A 15,211-nucleotide genomic window follows, 5' to 3' on the forward strand; every position below is an offset into this window, starting at 1 on the left:
AAATCTCTCGATCATGGAGGGGTGAGAGGGAGTAATAAACATGGAGTCCCTAATGTGTCTGTTCATTTATTTCTAATAAATATTTCTCTGTGATTTTTTTTTTTTTTTTAACCCTTTATTGGAGATTCTTAATGGCTGTGTCAAACTTGGCTTGACATTAAGAATCTCGGGCTTTATACCAGCTGGTAAAACATAAGGGGTTAATACCAGCTATTACCCAGCGTGCCACCTGCCACCAGGACCACTGGAAGAGTTGGTACAGCGCCAGAATATGGCGCTTCTATGAAAGCGCCATTTTCTGGGGCGGCTGTGGACTGCAATTCGCAGCGGGGGGCCCAGAAAGCTTGGCCCACCCTACGCTACAGATTCCAATCCCCAGCTGCCTAGTTGTACCTGGCTGAACACAAAAAAATTAGCGAAGCCCACGTCTTTTTTTTTTTTTTTTTTTTTTTTTTTAAGTATTTCATGAAATTATGAAATGAAATTCATGAAATTTTAAATAAAAAAAAACCAAAAAGGACTTCCCTATATTTTCGGTTTCCAGCCGGGTACAAATAGGCAGCTGGGGGTTGGGGGGGAGCCCGTACCTGCCTAGGGTACAAAAATATGGCAAAGCCCACGTCATTTTTTTTTAAAAAAAGTTTTTAGACAAAAACCTTTATAATAAAATAAAAAAAAAAAAGCTTCCCTGGATTTTCCATTGCCAGTGAAGGTAACACCAAGCAGCGGGGGTTAGCAGTTTTTTTTTTACCCCTAACCCTAGGGTTAGTGTTATGTGTTTGGGTTTTTTTTTTTTATTTTTAATGAATTTTTAAAAAAAAAAAAAAAAAAAAAAAATGGACATGGGCTTTGCCCATCGAGCACCAGAGCATTTTACTGCTCACTCATGCCTATTCCTGACCACAGCGCCAGCAGAACAAGTAATCAGATGACTCCAGTGTCGGCCGATTACTTGTTCTGTGTCCCCCTGCATCCATCGCAGAGTGAGTGGGCTGTGAGGTCACCGGAGTTCAGTCCAGCACTGGAGTCAGCTGATCTCAAATCAGCTGAACACCAGCCCGCACACGCTGCGATGGATGCAGGGGAACACAGAACAAGTAAGGCCTAAGGCTATGTGTCCACGGGACAATGTATCTGCAGATTTTTCTGCATCAAAATCCGCAGCTTTCCTGCAAAATCCACACCTTTTCATGGGTGCGGATTTGCCGCGAATTTTGGTGCGGATTTTTTTTTTTCTTTTTCCAATTTTAAAGCCAAAATCCGGACGAAAATCCGCAACAATAATTGACATGTTGCAGATTTTTCAAGACGAAAATCCGCACGATTTCCGCTGCGGAAAAATCCACAGAAATGGCTGGGGAGTAGCTGTGCTGCAGATTTTCGGGAAATCAGCGGCTTTTCCGCGAGAAATTCGCGGCAAAATCCACGCATTTTCCGCAGCATGGACACATAGCCTAAGCCACACAGCAAGAAAAACAGTGCGAGTGAAATGCGATAAAACATTGCATTCCATTCGGACCAATATTAGCCTGTGTGTCAGCGGACCGAGAAAACAATCGCAGCATGCTGAAATTGTAATGCAAGACTCTCTCTTTTACCCATTCAAGTGTATGGGGTGAGAGAAAAAAAAAAAAAAACACACTGCACTCACGGTACATCAGTGTACCACGAGTGCAGAGCGAAAATCGCAATAGCCGACTACGGAGGAGGGAGAGAAATCCCTCCCACCCCTCTAAGTGCTGGCCCTCCTGCCCCTCCGCAGCGCCGGACCGCCCCCCCGCAGCTGAGGTCCGCTCGCACAGTCGGACCTCAGTCGCAGGGACACACGCATGACACTCAGCTCTGCTGTACTGCCAGCGTGAGCCGAGTGTAATGCGAGGGGATTGGAGTAATTCCCGTGTGGCCCCAGCTTGGAGTCAGCTGATCTGTACTTAGCTTAACTCCTGACCACACAGCCCACACACTGTCACGTGATCGGCAGCTGGCAGTGACTGCTGTTAACCTACAGCCATTGCAGCGTGTGCAGGCTGTGAGATCAGGAGTCAGCTGACTCCAGTGCCGGACGATAAATTCTGTGTCCCGCTGCAGAAGGATCCGGTAAAATAACAGTTGCATGCGTTGCACATTTAATCCACAGGATCCGGTCATATGCGGTTTGCATTTTTTTTGCCTACAGGCAAAAACCGCTGATTTGAAAGTAGCCTGCAAAATGCATGCCACACGGATGATACGGACGACACACAGACTAGGCAAGAGGGGGGGGAGCAATCTCATGACCCCTTCATTTTTTCCTCCCCAATTATTTTTTTCACATGTTGCGCTGGCTAATAAATCAATTTCTGTACACACACAGACTATGAACTATGAGAACAAGCAGAAGATAGCCGCTTTCTTCCCCTGGTTGTGCAGAGCTGGGAGCTTCTGCTGTCTGTGTGATTGCTCTCAGTGCATCCACAGGGAAGAGGCAGGGATGAGTCTTTGGGTGGAGAGGAGAGCTGAGTGGGTGTGTTAGATACAACCCTAGAGCCACAAAGAATTATGGGAGTTGTAGGAACTGAACCCAGGAAGTCAGAAAAGAGATTAACCCCATCAGAGCTGGAGCCAGCAATGAGGATGTGCTGCTAGAGCACGATAAAAGGTAATATTGCTGAAATACCATAATAGATGTGTGGAGAGGCACATTAGCAAGATTTATCAGAAGTAAAAAAAAAAACAGTTTTGGTAACTGGACAACTTCAAGGTAATATTGCTGAAATACCATAATAGATGTGTGGAGAGGCACATTAGCAAGATTTATCAGAAGTAAAAAAAAACCAGTTTTGGTAACTGGACAACTTCAAGGACAACATTGGATCAGTCAGAGATCCTCAATGAACTTGAACATGGGAAGAGGTTGACAAATTCAAGGGGCCAAATACTTTCCCATGGCCCTGTACATCTGGGGAGTCTTGTTATTGCTCCATGAAGATGCACTAAGAAGCAGCTATTTTTCTGTGGCTTTACCTGCCTTTCCTCCATTCAGTTTCTCTTCACTTTTCATTTATCTTCCAAATCCTTCATCTTTTGCCTTCACCACTCTGAGCTCACCTGTCTCCTCTCACCTGCAGTGACTGAGTGCAAAGCAGCTTATCTGTGCATTTAGGCACCCCCATTGTGATTTCAATACGTCCACTGGTATTTGAACCTGCAGCCCTGCATCATTATGGGCAGCAGCAAAATCTATAACCTACAGCCTGCAGTGATGAGTATTGTAGACAGTTCATTTGAAAGTGAAAATAACCAAAATCACAGATAGAATGTACTGGTACATAGTGATACATCTTTGCATACCAGTGCATTTCTATGTACCTGTATTTGAGAGAAGTCAGTTTTTCAAAATATTAATACTTTTTTGGCTTCTATCAACTATTGTTTCTACAGACTGCTCCAGCATTACCATCTTACCTCCATGTGACTATACCTGAGTGCAAGGTGTGAAGGGTTTCTATAGCATACACATACATACCTTCCAACTTTTACAGAGCAGAAAGAAAAATGTGGCCGTTTGACTGTGCCCATAACCACATGCCATGTCACCCATTTTTCTACCCTGGCAAGTAGAGATTTCAAAAGGGTCAGTGGCATTGGGGACATTCAGATGCACAGGACTGCAGAGCATAGACTCAAATCTTGGACTATCCTGCTATATTCAGGACAGTTGAGACTTATGGATTTGTTAACATTTACAGCTATGAATGATCTAACACTTTCATTGTTATGCAAGCTTCACTATACAAGGTAGTTCTCTGTAAGACAAAGTATACACATTGCACAAGTTTTTCCTCATGTGTTTGAGCTATGCAATAACGTTCCCTGGTTATTGTATTTTTGGTGGAAATTTGAAGGAGCAGTTTCAAAACTTTTATAGGAAAAATTGATACTGCACTTAACCCCCTTCACCACAACATAATTTTTCCTTCCCTACATTCAAGAGCCATAACTTTAGTTTTCCTTCAACATAGCCATATGAGGGCTTTTATTGTGCAAGACAAGTTGAATTTAACCATTAATTGTACCATATAATGTACTAGTAAAGGGATTTACAGTGATCTCCATCAGACCCCCCCCAACAGTAACACTCAATTGAGTCAAGGGTGCACAGAATGACAGCAACATTTAAACAGGTTAAGGGTACGTACACACTGCATTTTTTTTTTTTTTTTTTGACGCTGCGTTTTTGTGCGTTTTTGGCCGCTAAAAACGCACAAAAACGCACCTGCGTCGAAAAACGCTTCAAAAACGCACGCATTTTGCCACGATTTGGTGCGTTTTTTTGCTGCGTTTTGGCTCACTGAGTCCTTATGCGTTTTTTTATCAGTGAACGAAAAAAAAAAGGTCTGATGTCATTTCCTTCTTCAATGTGTTCTTCATTCTCCACTAGTGTATGCAGAAGAGCAGACAGCTGCAGAACTACAAGGCTCAGCATCCTCCATCCAATAGTGTATGCAGGAGAGCAGACAGCAGCTGTCGAACTACAAGGCTCAGCATCCTCCTTCCAGGACTGTATGCAGGATTTCTTTGTGTCCCCCCCCCCCCCCCCCCCCCCCCCAAACAAAAAAAAAATGACGTGGGCTTCGCCATATTTTTGTATGCTAGCCGGGTACAGCAGGCAGGTACGGGCTGCCCCCAACCCCCAGCTGCCTATTTGTACCCGGCTGGGAACCAAAAATATAGGGAAGCCCTTTTTTTAAATTTCATGAAATAATTTAAAAAAAATGACGTGCGCTTCGCCCAATTTTTAAGTCCAGCCGAGTACAACTAGGCAGCTGGGGATTGGAATCCACAGTGCAGGGTACCCATGCTTTCTGGGCACCCCCACTGTGAATTGCAGTCCCGCAGCCACCCCAGAAAATGGCGCTTTCATAGAAGCACCATCTTCTGGCGCTGTATTCAACTCTTCCAGCTGCCCTGAAGCCGGGTGGCTCGCCGGGTAATAATGGGGTTAGGGCTAGCTGTATAGCTGGCCCTAAGCCCGAAATTCATGGTGTCACGCCAATATTAGAAATGGCCACCATGAATTTCTAGTAAAGAAAAAAAAAAAAAACACACAACACAGAAAAATATTTTTATTAGAAATAAAACACAACACAAACTAGTGACTCCATCTTTATTGAAATAAAGAACCCCCCTCCGCAGTAATCCTGGGTGAGGGTCACACGCCGTCCAATCCGGATCCAATATCATCTGATCGGTTTGCTGGCAGGCAAAGCGATCAGATGATGTGTCAGGTTCAAGTGCCTGAATCCCATCACACATCAGCTGATTGTATAAAAGCCGGTTATACAATCAGCAGATGCATCGGTGCAAAAAAAAAAAAAAATAATACTCACTTGTGCTGATTACCGGCAGCTCCTGCAGCGATGGGGCGGGGGTCTGATCCCGTCCGATCGCTGCAGCAGCTGCCGGTAATCAGGGATGACGTCTCCTGACGCATCCGCTGATACCGGCCGAGCGCCCGCGTCACCGCGATACTTGCAGTCACCTGACGCATCAGGTGATCCATCGCCAGGTCCTGCATCCATCGGAGCTTTCCCGGCCGTCTGCACACAGCTGGAGCGGCGATACCGTGAGAGGAGATGGGAGCGGGCATAGCACCGGGAGTCTGCAGACAGGTGAGTATAACTTTTTTTTTTCTACTGTTAACTTTTGTTTTCGCAGCCGCTTCCACCTCCCGCCCAGACATAGCGCCGCACGGCAGCATACATGCACAGGACGGGAGATGGAAGCGGCGGTGACGGTACCGGGAGGATTCACGCTTCTGTATATACTGACAGAAGGAATCCTCTTCCTGTACACGTCACTTTACTACCCACCTCCTGCGTTTATAGCTGCGTTTTTGGTCTTAGAAATGCACCAAAACGCAGCTATTTGCATTTCTCATTGCATCTTTCAACATCCCATTGAACTCAATGGATGAAAAGCGCAGTGAAAAGAAGGGAATTTTGTTTACTTACCGTAAATTCCTTTTCTTCTAGCTCCAATTGGGAGACCCAGACAATTGGGTGTATAGCTACTGCCTCCGGAGGCCACACAAAGCATTACACTTAAAAGTGTAAGGCCCCTCCCCTTCTGCCTATACACCCCCCGTGGGATCACGGGTTCCTCAGTTTTAGTGCCAAAGCAAGAAGGAGGAAAGCCAATAACCGGTTTAAGAACAAATTCAATCCGAAGGAACATCGGAGAACCGAAACCAGTCAACATGAACAACATGTGTACCCGAACCAACAAAAATCCCTAAGCAAACAGGGCGGGTGCTGGGTCTCCCAATTGGAGCTAGAAGAAAAGGAATTTACAGTAAGTAAACAAAATTCCCTTCTTCTTTGTCGCTCCTAATTGGGAGACCCAGACAATTGGGACGTCCAAAAGCAGTCCCTGGGTGGGTATAATAACCCCTCGTGATAGGACCATAAAAACAGCCCTACCCTACAGGTGGGCCGTCGCCGCCTGAAGGACTTGTCTACCTAGGCTGGCGTCCGCCGAAGCGTAGGTATGCACTTGATAGTGTTTGGTAAAAGTGTGCAGACTCGACCAGGTAGTCGCCTGGCACACCTGCTGAGCCGTAGCCTGGTGTCGTAATGCCTAGGACGCACCCACGGCTCTGGTAGAATGGGCCTTCAGCCCTGAGGGAACCGGAAGCCGAGCAGAACGGTAGGCTTCAAGAATTGGTTCCTTGATCCACCGAGCTAGGGTGGATTTGGAAGCTTGCGACCCTTTGCGCTGACCAGCGACAAGGACAAAGAGTGCATCCGAGCGGTGCAGGGGCGCCGTGCGGGAAATGTAGATCCTGAGCGCTCTCACGAGATCCAACAATGCAAATCCTTTTCACATTGATGAACTGGATGAGGGCACAAGGAAGGCAAGGAGATATCCTGATTAAGATGAAACGGGGATACCACCTTAGGGAGAAACTCCGGAATAGGTCGCAAGACCACCTTGTCCTGGTGAATCACCAGGAAGGGAGATTTGCATGACAGCGCTGCTAGCTCGGACACTCTCCGGAGAGACGTGACCGCTACTAGAAAGGCCACTTTCTGTGAAAGGCGAGAAAGGGAAACATCCCTCCTAGGCTCGAAAGGCGGCTTCTGAAGAACAATTAGAACCCTGTTCCGATCCCAGGGCTCTAACGGCCGCTTGTAAGGAGGGACGATATGACAGACCCCTTGCAGGAACGTGCGTCCCTGAGGAAGTCGTGCTAGGCGCTTCTGAAAAAATACAGATAGCGCTGAGACTTGCCCCTTGAGGGAGCTGAGCGACAAACCTTTTTCCAACCCGGATTGCAGGAAGGAAAGAAAAGTAGGCAAACTAAATGGCCAGGGAGAGACTCCCTGAGCAGAGCACCAAGACAAGAATATTTTCCACGTCCTGTGGTATATCTTGGTGGAGGTAGGTTGTCTGGCCTGTCTCATGGTGGCAATGACCTCTTGAGACAATCCTGAACCCGCTAGGATCCAGGACTCAATGGCCACACAGTCAGGTTCAGGGCCGCAGAATTCTGATGGAAAAATGGCCCTTGAGACAGCAAGTCTGGTCGGTCTGGTAGTGCCCACGGTTGGCCTACCGCGAGGTGCCACAGATCCGGGTACCACGACCTCCTTGGCCAGTCTGGTGCGACGAGGATGGCGCGGCGGCAGTCGGACCTGATCTTGCGCAGCACTCTGGGCAACAGAGCCAGAGGTGGAAACATATAAGGAAGCCGGAACTGCGACCAATCTTGAACTAAGGCGTCTGCCGCCAGAGCTCGGTGATCGTGAGACCATGCCATGAAAACTGGGACCTTGTTGTTGTGCCGAGACGCCATTAGGTGGACGTCCGGCATCCCCCAGCGGCGACAGATCTCTTGAAACACGTCCGGGTGAAGAGACCATTCCCCTGCGTCCATACCCTGGCGACTGAGGAAGTCTGCTTCCCAGTTATCCACGCCTGGGATGTGAACTGCGGATATGGTGGAAGCCGTGTCTTCCACCACGTCAGAATCCGCCGGACTTCCTGGAAGGCTTGCCGACTGCGAATTCCTCCTTGGTGGTTGATGTATGCCACCGCTGTGGAGTTGTTCGACAGAATACGGATCTGCTTGCCTTCCAGCCACTGCTGGAAGGCTTGTAGAGCAAGATACAGTGCTCTGATCTCCAGAACGTTGATCTGAAGAGTGGACTCTTGCTCAGTCCACATACCTTGAGCCCTGTGGTGGAGAAAGACTGCTCCCCACCCTGACAGATTCGCATCTGTCGTCACTACCGCCCAGGAGGGGGGTAGGAAGGATTTCCCTTTCGACAATGAGGTGGGAAGCAGCCACCATCGAAGAGAATCCTTGGCCGCCTGAGAGAGAGAGACGTTGCTGTCGAGGGACCTCGACCTCCCGTCCCATTGGCGGAGAATGTCCCATTGTAGTGGACGCAGATGAAACTGCGCGAAAGGGAGTGCCCCTATTGCTGCCACCATCTTCCCTAGGAAGTGCATGAGGCGTCTCAAGGGGTGTGACTGACCGTAAAGGAGAGATTGCACCTCTGTCTGCAATGAACGCTATTTGACAAGCGGAAGCTTCACTACCGCTGAGAGAGTATGAAACTCCATGCCAAGATATGTTATCGACTGGGTCGGGGTTAGATTCGACTTGGAAAAGTTGATGATCCCCCCGAAACCCTGGAGGGCCTCCAGCGCCACGTTCAGGCTGTGTTGGCATGCCTCTTGAGAAGGCGCCTCGACCAGCAGATCGTCTAAGTAAGGGATCACGGAGTGTCCCTGAGAGTGTAGGACTGCAACTACAGCTGCCATGACTTTGGTGAAGACCCGTGGGGCTGTCGCCAGACCAAAAGGCAGGGCTACGAACTGAAGGTGTTCGTCTCCTATAACGAAGCGTAGAAAACGCTGATGCTCTGGAGCAATCGGTACGTGGAGATAAGCATCCTTGCTGTCTATCGATGCTAGGAAATCTCCTTGAGACATTGCGGCGATGACGGATCGGAGGGATTCCATCCGGAACCGTCTGGTTCCCACGTGGTTGTTGAGAAGCATTAGGTCCCGAACGGGACGGAAAGACCCGTCCTTTTTTGGTACCACAAACAAATTGGAGTAAAAACCGTGACCTTGCTCTTGAAGAGGAACAGGGATCACCACTCCTTCCGCCTTTAGAGTGCACACCGCCTGCAGGAGAGCATCGGCTCGGTCGGGAGGCGGAGACGTTCTGAAGAATCGAGGTGGAGGTCGAGAACTGAACTCTATCCTGTACCCGTGAGACAGAATGTCTCGCACCCAACGGTCTTGGACCTGTGGCAGCCAAATGTCGCCAAAGCGGGAGAGCCTGCCACCGACCGAGGATGCGGAGGGAGGAGACCGGAAGTCATGAGGAAGCCGCCTTGGTAGCGGGTCTTCTGGCTGTCTTTTTTGGGCGTGACTGAGCCCGCCAAGAATCTGAACTCCTCTGATCCTTTTGGACGAGGATAATTGGGACCTGCCCGAACCTCGAAAGGACCGAAACCCCGACTGTCCCATCCTCTGTTGGGGTTTGTCTTGTCTGGGCTGAGGTAAGGATGAATCCTTACCCTTGGACTGTTTTATGATTTCATCCAAGCGCTCACCAAACAGCCGGTCACCAGAAAATGGCAAACTGGTTAAACATTTTTTGGAAGCAGAATCTGCTTTCCATTCCCTTTGCGTAAAACCACGGAGTTAGCAGATGCCACTGCCGTACGGCTCGTAGAGTCCAGGACAGCATTAATCGCGTAAGACGCCAATGCAGACATTTGAGAGGTTAAGGATGCCACCTGCGGAACAGATGTACGTGTGACCGTGTCAATCTGTGCAAGACCAGCTGAAATAGCTTGGAGTGCCCATACGGCTGCGAATGCAGGAGCAAACGACGCGCCGATAGCCTCATAGATGGATTTCAACCAGAGCTCCATCTGTCTGTCAGTGGCATCTTTAAGTGCAGCCCCATCCTCCACTGCAACTATGGATCTAGCCGCAAGCCTGGAGATAGGGGGATCCACCTTGGGACACTGGGTCCAGCTCTTGACCACATCAGGAGGAAAGAGATAACGTGTATCCTTAAGCCGTTTGGAGAAACGCTTATCTGGATAAGCGTGGTGTTTCTGGACTGACTCTCTAAAGACAGAATGGTCCAGAAAAATACTTAATTTCCGCTTGGGAAATCTGAAATGGAATTTCTCCTGTGAAGCTGACTCCTCCACTTGAGGAGCTGGGGGAGAAATATCCAACATTTTATTGATGGACGCGATAAGATTGTTCACTATGGCGTCACCATCAGGAGTATCTCGGGATCAGAATCCTGATCAGCTATTTCCGGCTCATCACACAGAGAATCCTCCTGCTGAGAGCCTGACCAGTGATATGATGTAGGGGGCCGCTCATAGCAAGCTCTCTTAGGCTGTCTGGGACTGTCGTCCGTGTCAGAGCCGTCACCCTGGAATGCATGGGACACCTCCGGAGCCCGGAGCTGTTCCAAATGAGGGGGACCAGGGGACAGTGATTCAACCGTGCCCATGGTCTGCGTTACTGGTCTAGACTGCAAAGTTTCTAGGATTTTAGTCATAGTCACGGATAATCTATCAGCAAAGCTGCAAACTCTGTCCCCGTCACCTGGACAGTATTCACAGGTGGTTCTCCCTGGGTCACCTCTAGCAGAGGCCCCGGCCGAACAAGTGCCACAGGGGCTGAGCACTGTACACAATGGGGGTCAGTGGAACCTGCCGGTAGAGTAGCCCCACATGCGGTACAGGCAGCATAGAAAGCCTGTGCCTTGGCACCCTTGGTTTTGCGGACGACATGCTGTTGTCTCAGAGCAATCCAAGAGGGTATATAGTGAAGAATTACCAGCGCCAGTACAGTGCAATGTATAGCATAAAAATACAAATGAACACTGCAGCACAAGTGGGGTAGGCACCAGAGGTGTCGCTTACCGCCCGCTGAAAGCGGGTGTGTGGTCGCTAGAATCCCGTGCCTGGGTCTCCCATAACTTGTCTCCCCTTCTCCAGCTCAAACAGCACGTCAGGAATGGCTGCCGGCGTTCAGTGAAGAGGGGCGGACCGTGGGCGTGCCTCAGACGAAGAGCGGGAAACCAGCGTCTCACTGTGTTCAGTGTGAGGGCTGGAGTATGTAAAGTAAACTCCAGCCCTCGGCGCTGACGTTCTGCACAGCGTCCCGCCCCCACTCTGACTGGCAGGCCTGGGGGCGGGAACGAAACGAACTAGGCCGGAAAAAGCCGGGGACTGTAGTAGTAAGCGCGGCCGTCAAATATGCACGGCGAGCGCGGAAGTCCCCGGCGAACCACAAGTCCCAGCCGCGCCGCAGTTAAAACTGACAACAGCGGCCGGCGCGACCGTTTCCAAACCATTAACTCCTTCAGCTAGCTGAAGATAGTGTGGCACACGCGCACAGCGCTATTGTCCCGGGCGCACTAACACACCCAGCAATGCTGGTGTGTGTGTGCGCGATTTGCACGGGGACACAGAGTACCTTAATGTAGCAGGGCCATGTCCCTGACGATACTCAGCTCCATGTCCAGCAGATCCCAGGGGCTGTGGATGGAGCACAGTCTCAGTGCCTGGAGACCGGTAAAATCCCACTTCACCCAGAGCCCTAAGGGGGATGGGGAAGGATGCAGCATGTGGGCTCCAGCCTCCGTACCCGCAATGGATACCTCAACCTTAACAAACACCGCCGACAGAGTGGGGTGAGAAGGGAGCATGCTGGGGGCCCTAGTATGGGCCCTAGTATGGGCCCTCTTTTCTTCCATCCGACATAGTCAGCAGCTGCTGCTGACTAAACAGTGGAGCTATGCGTGGATGTCAGCCTCCTTCGCACAAAGCTTGAAAACTGAGGAACCCGTGATCCCACGGGGGGTGTATAGGCAGAAGGGGAGGGGCCTTACACTTTTAAGTGTAATGCTTTGTGTGGCCTCCGGAGGCAGTAGCTATACACCCAATTGTCTGGGTCTCCCAATTAGGAGCGACAAAGAAATGCAGGAATAATTGACATGCTGCGCTTTTGTGGTCACCACAAAAACGCAGCGGAAAAAAAACGCTGTGTGGGGACAGCAAAAATGAAAACTCAGACTTTGCTGGGGAACCAAAGTCATGCAGTTTTGAGGCCAAAAACGCACCCGAAAAACATGCAAAAACGCCGAGAAAAACGCGCTGTGTGCACATAGCCTATGAGTTTTCATTTTTGCTGTCCCCACACAGCGTTTTTCTTCAGCTGCGTTTGTGGTGACCACAAAAGCGCAGCATGTCAATTATTCCCATGTTTTTCATCCATTGAGTTCAATGGGATGTTGAAAGACGCAATGAGAAACGCAAATAGAAACGCACCAAAACGCAGCTAAGACCAAAAACGCAGGAGGTGGGTAGTAAAGTGACGTGTACAGGAAGAGGATTGCTTCTGTCAGTATATACAGAAGCGTGAATCCTCCCGGTACCGTCACTTCCATCTCCCGTCCTGTGCATGTATGCTGCCGTGCGGCGCCATGTCTGGGCGGGAGGTGGAAGCGGCTGCGAAAACAAAAGTTAACAGTAGAGAAAAAAAAAAAAAAAAAAAAAAAAAAAAAAAAAGTTATATTCACCTGTCTGCAGATTCCCAGTGCTATGCCCGCTCCCATCTCCTCTCACGGTATCACCGCTCCAGCTGTGTGCAGACAGCCGGGAAAGCTCCGATGGATGCAGGACCTGGCGATGGATCACCTGATGCAGTCACCTGACGCATCAGGTGATCGTAAGTATCGCGGTGACGCGGGCGCCCGGCCGGTATCAGCGGATGCGTCAGGAGACTTCATCCCTGATTACCGGCAGCTGCTGCAGCGATCGGACGGGATCAGACCCCCGCCCCATCGCTGCAGGAGCTGCCGGTAATCAGCACATGAGTATTATTTTTTTTTTTTTTTTTGCACCGATGCATCTGCTGATTATACAAACGGCTTTTATACAATCAGCTGATGTGTGATGGGATTCAGGCACTTGAACCTGACACATCATCTGATCGCTTTGCCTGCCAGCAAACCGATCAGATGATATTGGATCCGGATTGGACGGCGCGGGACCCTGACCCAGGATTACTGCGGAGGGGGGGTTCTTTATTTCAATAAAGATGGAGTCACTAATTGTGTTGTGTTTTATTTCTAATAAAAATATTTTGTGTGTTGTGTTTTTTTTTATCTTTACTAGAAATTCATGGTGGCCATGTCTAATATTGGCGTGACACCATGAATTTCGGGCTTAGGGCCAGCTATACAGCTAGCCCTAACCCCATTATTACCCGGCGAGCCACCTGGCTTCAGGGCAGCTGGAAGAGTTGGATACAGCGCCAGAAGATGGCGCTTCTATGAAAGCACCATTTTCTGGGGTGGCTGCGGGACTGCAATTCACAGCGGGAGTGCCCAGAAAGCATGGGTACCCTGCACTGTGGATTCCAATCCCCAGCTGCCTAGTTGTACCCGGCTGGACTCAAATTGGGCGAAGCTCACGTCATTTTTTTTTTTAAATTTCATGAAATTCATGAAATTTAAAAAAAAAAAAAAAAAAAAAAAAAAAAAGGGCTTCCCTATATTTTTAGTTCCCAGCCGGGTACAAATAGGCAGCTGGGGGTTGGGGGCAGCCCGTACCCGGCTAGCATACAAAAATATGGCGAAGCCCACGTCATTTTTTTTGTTTGGGGGGACAAAGAAATCCTGCATGGAGGATGCTGAGCCTTGTAGTTCGACAGCTGCTGTCTGCTCTCCTGCATACACTATTGGATGGAGGATGCTGAGCCTTGTAGTTCTGCAGCTGTCTGCTCTTCTGCATACACTAGTGGAGAATGAAAAAACACATTGAAGGAAATGACAGACCTTTTTTTTTCGTTCACTGATAAAAAAAACGCACCAAATCACAGCAAAACGCATGCGTTTTTTGCCACGTTCTCAATGCAGGTGCGTTTGTGCGTTTTTTAGCGGCCAAAAACGCAGCGTCAAAAAAACGCAGTGTGTGCACGTACCCATAGACTTTGCTGGGGAAGCAAAGTCATGCAGTTTTGAGGCCAGAAACGCACCCGAAAAGCGCCGAGAAAAACGCACTGTGTGCACATAGCCTAACAGCCATGGCAGAACTTTGCTCCATTCATTGCTGTTAAGAGGTATATAATGGCTGAATAAGCCATCATCTGCCAGAAAAGATGCAGTCTGCATCAGTCAAGCAGTTGGTGTATGACATGTTAGAGTTAAAACAGATAACTACTGAGTTAATTCCATTAATATCAACACCAGATCTCCCATGGCATTAGGCCACATGAGCATTGTTGCTGAGCAGCAACCATTAACCTCAGACATAAGTGTGAGAACAGCAGCAGGTGGTGAATGGCTATAGCCCTCAAGAGCCATGAGAACCCTGAAAAAAAAAAAGAAAAAAATTCTTGCACAATGCAGCATGCAAATAGCTATCTCTTCATTGTGACTGTAGTATTTAGGAAGAAGGTACCCAAAGTGGACAACTCCTTTCAAGAGCAAGAGTCTTGTAGCATGTGAAGCTAAATCAACTTATGAAGCAGCTGCAACTGTTTTATGAAGTACATGTGGGGAATGCCATAGGGACTGCAGACTGCAATATTGCAGCCGGCCTCACACAGTAGCCTTTGTAACACTAGTTCTTGCAAGGCTGGTTTTACCTGTGGATGAACCCTAAACCACAGCCATTGACAAGTCAAGTGGTCTGCAACTACAAGATTTTAGTGACCAGATGTGACTAACCATTTAATTTACCTCTTTTCACTAATCACCAGGAATAGATTGTTTGCTAAACAGTAATTTGAGCATGGAAATTGGGAGAGCTGGCAGTCAGAATGCTCAAAAGGTGCTAGGGAACCTTAAACACCAAAAAAAGGGGGTTGTCAATACTGCAGACACTGCAGACTATGAATTCAGGTGCAGTATGCACACTTGTCAGGCTTCTGTTGCTGGCAGCAAGCAGGGCACATGACAAAATATGAGCTTATATATGGGCACATGCAGACTAGACATGCATGGCTGGAAGTATGCAATTTCACACTTGTCACATGACTGCCTGCTCCCAGAGAACCCCAACAGAGTTCGTTAGCCGCTGAGCCTGGACAGCTTTAGATGGGTTGTCGAATACTTGGGTAATGAAGAGGTTGTCCATGCTAGCGCCTTTCCAGTATTCACATGAGGTAG

The sequence above is a fragment of the Anomaloglossus baeobatrachus genome, chromosome 5 (assembly GCF_048569485.1).
Source record: "Anomaloglossus baeobatrachus isolate aAnoBae1 chromosome 5, aAnoBae1.hap1, whole genome shotgun sequence".
Classification (NCBI taxonomy): domain Eukaryota; kingdom Metazoa; phylum Chordata; class Amphibia; order Anura; family Aromobatidae; genus Anomaloglossus; species Anomaloglossus baeobatrachus.